This window comes from Bubalus bubalis, chromosome 11 (assembly GCF_019923935.1).
Source record: "Bubalus bubalis isolate 160015118507 breed Murrah chromosome 11, NDDB_SH_1, whole genome shotgun sequence".
Lineage (NCBI taxonomy): Eukaryota > Metazoa > Chordata > Mammalia > Artiodactyla > Bovidae > Bubalus > Bubalus bubalis.
The window spans coordinates 89341219-89346672 of NC_059167.1; positions in this window are offsets into that span (position 1 = coordinate 89341219).

Below are 5454 nucleotides of genomic sequence, written 5' to 3' on the forward strand. Positions count from 1 at the left end.
AGGCAGTGGGCAAGGCTCCAGGCCACAGACCCTTAAGGGGCTGAGGAAGGAGGTACATACACATCCATCAAAGCCTACCCCCAGTGCCCCCTGCTCTCTTTGTTGAACAAGTTTGCCACCACACCTAGCCTGCCCACAGGCTTTGTACTTCCTTCAGTCCAGGCTATACATTGCCCTGCCATTTGCCCTGTTTGTTGAGAGCTGGAACCAGGGTCATTGCCACCTTGCACCCTGCTCTAAGGTGTACCTTTGTGACCTCAGGCCAAGGTCAAATGGATGGATGCGTGGACCAATGAGTGAGTTCTCAGTGTTAAAACTTGAGAGATCCCACTGTTTATTCTCAGCAGTTTCTGAGAAAATGAGCATAACCTGATCCCTGATGTTACTGTAAAGCCCGTGCTGGCCAGGACCAGTGAGAGAAGAGAGGGAGAGACTGAGCAGAGACACAGACCAACTCAGCAGCAGCGCTTTCCACCTGTCTCATTGCCAACCCCTGCCCTCTAGGTGACTCTGTAGGCAGTTTTTCCCACTCTCTTCCCACTAAAAAGCTCTAATACCCCAGATATACTATATGTCTAAGTACCGTATGTATATCCATGATTCAAGATTCTTTTCATACCCTTTTCCTGAACCAGTTTTTGCCCCCTGGAGGGTAATATGGTCCCTATGGAAATGCCTGCTCTAGGGTGGGCAGTCATGTGTATTATTGCCTATAGCCTTCAAAACAGCCTGTGGGGCCCATACCACTGTGCCCATTGTACAGACTTGTAAACTGAGGCAAAGCACAGGTGTTCGTTGTGAGTGGCAGGGCTGGAGTGCACAGCCAGGACTCTCAGGACACAGATCCCTTGACTTTCCTGTTGCCTAGAAGGAGAAGACAGGCAGCTGCGTGCTGGTAGGAGCCCTGAGCTGGGAGCCAAGCCCTCCAGGCACTTCCTGCTCCTGGGCCTCAGTTTCCTCCCTCCTAAAGTAAAGAGGGGGGCCTCAGTATATCCTATGCATCCCTGAGTCTTCCAGTCTGAAAAGGAGGCTTTGGAAGCCAAGGACCCCAAGTGGCTTCCCCCATGCTGGGAGAGGGGCTATCTGCCAGGCCAGGCGGGTGCTGCCGGGGTCAGGTGGAGGGGGGTGATGGCTGAGCTGCTTGCCCCAGAGACGGAGCCGTCTGCTGTGCTCCCGGCTGGCGGCTTCCCAGGGTGCTCGGCTGGGAGTCTGACTGGCCCCGGCTTTCCCCAGGGCCTGATAAACCAGAAAAAAAGAAAGCACGCTGTGAAGGGAAGGAAGCACCAGCAGACAAAGGAGGGAAGGGCACACTGATTTCCATCGGCTCCAAACCCTCAGCCACCCCGGCGGGCTGGGCAGGACGTGCAGACAGGAGGCCTGGGGAGCTGGCGGCAGGCTGCTGGGAGCCGGCTGCCCAGCGATCACTGTGCCCGCCTCTCCGAGTGTCCAAGCTGGCTGGGGCAGGAACAGACCCCAGCGCATGGGCCCTTCAGTCTCACTGGAGCTCCTCCACAATTATCCCGAGCTCAAGTGGTATCTTGGAGCCTCTGACAGGGCCAGAGTCCCACCACCAGCCAGAGGAAAGCCAGGCTGGGAGCTGGTTCTCTGCTCTAAGCTCCAGGTTCTCTCCCTCCGCATTCCTCACCCAAGTCTGCCAAAACCTGATGCTGTCATCTGAGGAGGCAGGGATCCACTCAGAACACAGAAATCCAGTAGACCCAGCTCACCATGTACCAGGCCGATTTTCTAGGTTATCTGACTTGGTCTTCCCAGGCCCTCTGAGGTGGGCTGGGCTATATCGTTCCTCCTTTATTGATGAGGAAACTGAAACCTAGGAGGTTGAGTAACAAGCCCATGCTCCTAACAGCTGGGCCTCTGCAAGGCCCTCAGGGAGCCAGCTGTCCCCTTGTCCATGGCTCCAGGGCTCTGGAGTAGGGGTGGGAAGCCTCCTAGACCCCTGCCCCTAAGCTTTGCAGCCTTCTTGAAGGGCACAAAGAGGAAGGGCTGAGAGATGGAGAAGAGGAGCTAGCTGCTGTTTTTTTCTAAAGTCAATAACCAGAAAAGATATTCTAAAACCTGCCAACAAAAGGAGAAAAGGGGTGCAGCCTGGCTCGGTTCTGGTCCTTCCTCGGGGAGTCAATGGGATGCATGACACCTGGGTGGACAGGCAATCTTCCCCTTACATCCAGCCGCTCCATCCACATTGGCAGGGCAATGCAGCCCGAGCTTGCCGGGCGGGGGAAAAGAGGCGCAGAGAGAATCTGGCTGGAGGCTCTGGGCAGGACCGGACTCCATCTTGAGACTCCAGCTCGGACGGCTGGGTTTAGTCTGAGGTTTCAGCCTGGGATAACGCTGACCACCGCTTGCACACTGACTGCGATCCCTGGGGACCTTCCTCGAGGACTCTGGCCTCTCTCAGCTGCACCCCAGAGTCAGAAATGAGGTGCCGAGATGAGTGAAACAAGGGAGAAAGGAGAGTCAACCGAAGGGGCATCAGCAAGCTAGTCAAACTGAGGGCAACTAGGCTCCGCCCTGTTGGGACTCTCAGAGGGCAGCTCAGGTTGGAAGGGTAACATTATCCACTTATTCTCATCACTTGGGGGCGAAGGCAAGTGCTAAGCCAGCTGCGAGGCAAGAGGCCATGACTTTACAGCTGTGCAGAGCTGGTTGCCCTGGCAGGAGCTGGAATACACAGGTAAGCCAAGGGGATGTGAGGTGGGACTCGAGAGGTGCCTGACGCCATGTCCCCTGAGGCACTCCGTCTCACTCAGTGGTCCCTGGGCCAAGGGGACACAAGCACGCCTGCCCTCTAGGAATTCACAGCTCCTCACCTATACTCTCCATCAGGAGGTGATGACAACCAGATCCACCATTTGCACAGCCTCTCCCGTGCGCTGGGAGCCATCGGCAGCCCTACGAGACAGACATCATCTCCATTTGACGAAGATGCACACCACCAAGGCTGGGGAGGTTACAAGCCTTCCCACACAGTCTCACTCCAAGCCTGAAGCCTTCCCGATGTTGCTGGTGGGGGTGGGGGCGAGGGAGTACTGGAGAGCCTTAGAGAAGGAAGTCTGCCTGGAGGAGGTGGTCCTGGGTCTGTTCCTTGGAGACCATGCACACCTCACCCCCTGACAGCTCTCTGTGCCCTGTGTCTTCCCACAATCATGCCACGTGGGGTCCCTAGGAACATGGGATGAACCCCTAAAATATCACAGCTCATCAGGCTGGGAGGCCCACAGGGGCCGGCTGGCTCAAGTCCTCAGCCACCTTTCTGTGACAAAGCTGAGGTCCAGAGAGAACTTGGTGTGCCCAACCTCACACAGCAGATGGTGGAAAGCCAGTGTGGCAACCCAGGGCTCCCTTCCATACAGGTAGCACAGGCCATGTTCCCCAGGGCCCTGTCTCCACTCTCAGGAGTAGAGTTCCTCAGTGCACCTCACATCCGTACCGTTTTTCCTTGTTCTGTGGCTGAATCTCCTTCCCTGGGAGGTGCTGGGCTCCAGGCAGAATGTTGCAGAGACACTCGGCATGGGCTGGGGTACGGGAGGGGCTGCGAGTAAGAGGGCACTGGGGCAGGAAAAACCGACCCTTCTTGTTACAGCCGGGGAACAAGTGACAGGCTCCTTCCTCCTCCCTGCCACTCCAGTGCCCCTGCCAGAGCATCGGGCAGAGGACCCCTCACTCACCGGGGCCCTGGAGTCCTGAAAATGGGGTTGGTGACCTAAAGTGCCAGAGACAGGGGCTGAGGGAGAATCCAAAACACAAAACAAACACACAACCGCCCCCAAAGGAAAAGTCCAGAGTCTGAATTTTAAACAGGAAGAGCTAGGCGTCAGACTCAGAGGAAGATAACAGGGCCTGGCTGAGCAAAGGAACAACAGAGCAGGACCGAGGAAAGCTGGGGGAGGACGTTCCGGCCCCAGGCTGGGCCTTCCCAGCTCTCCCTTGTCCCCAGGGTGCAGGAGGCCGGGGTCCCCCTCCACCCAGTTACAGGGCCCGGGCCCACCCGGGGCGCCGTGAGGGCCCTTCACGGAGAAGCAGTAGGGTGTGCAGTAAAGAATGTGGGGTGGGGACATGCAGACCAAGGCAGGAATCCTTGGGCAGGTGACTTTCTGAGCTTCCGTTTGTCCTTTTGAGAAATGGGACTACGAATACCTACCTTGGAGATCTAGACTGGCGAAGACAGAAATGGCCAGGGCTATTTTTTTTTATCACCCCAGAGATCCCAGGGCCCACGGCCCAACAACAAAGGACTCTCTCCTCTTTTGGAAGCATCGGGGCTCCTGGTCCTCACCTTCTACAGGTCCTGGCAACCTGGTATATCAAAGACAGACAGTACTTACGGGGCTAGACAGACAACCTCTAACCCCTTCATTTGCTGGAACTGCCATAATAAATAACCACAGACAGGGTGGTTTAAAAAGCAGAAATTTGTTTAAGCCTCTCACACTTTTGGAGGCTAGAAGTCCAAGATCAAGATGTCACCGGGGCTGGTCTCTTCCTCTGAGACCTCCCTCCTTGTCCTGCAGATGGCCTCCTCCTTCTTGTGTCTTCTTATGTCCTTCTATGGGGGTCTGTCCTACAGAATCTCTTCTCAGAAGGACACCAGTCACATCACATTAGGGCCCACCCTCATGGCCTTATTTTAGCCTAATTACTTTTTTGAAAAAATATTTCTTATTTTCTAATTTGGTTGTGGTGGGTCTTAGTTGTAGCACTTGGGATCTTTAGTTATGGCATGCGGGATCTGGTTCCCTGACCAGGGATGGAACCTGGGCACCTGCATTGGCAACACAGAGTCAGCTACTGGACCACCAGGGAAGTCCCCCTAGTTACCTTTTAGGAGGCCCTATCTCCAATGCAGTCATATTCTGAGGCACTAGGGGTTAGGACTTCAATATATGAATGGGGGTGGGGAGCACAGTTAAGCCCATAACACTCACAACTTGCCATCTGCCAAGCCACCCCGTTCCAGGCTGCATCTCAGAACCCTCCACCTGGCCCTGGAAGGAGCTGTCCCTGTCCTGAAGTCCAGCTGTTTCTCCAGAGAGGGTAAATGGTTATCCCAGGTGACACGGCGGAGAAAAGCATCCATACCACACAGGCTCCTGCAGGACACACCCAGGGAGAAGGCAATGGGGAGAGGACCATCCCTCAGCTGAGGGCACCCACCGGCGATGTCATCACACTGCTGTGTTCTGCCGGCTCAGAAAATTAGGGGAAGCAAGACTTTGGTGAGGGCAGGGAGGGGGACCTACGTTGGCCTACATCTTCTCTGGGGAACTGGAAAGCAAACAGCTTGTGTTGATGTGCTCTTCCTGTGTGCGCACACTGCTCAAAGCGCTTCACATGGGTTGACTGGTTTAAGCCTCACAGCGGTCCTATGCCGTATGTAACAACTCTTACGAGCATCTGTAGGAAACTGAGGCCAGAGAAGTTGAGTAACTGGGC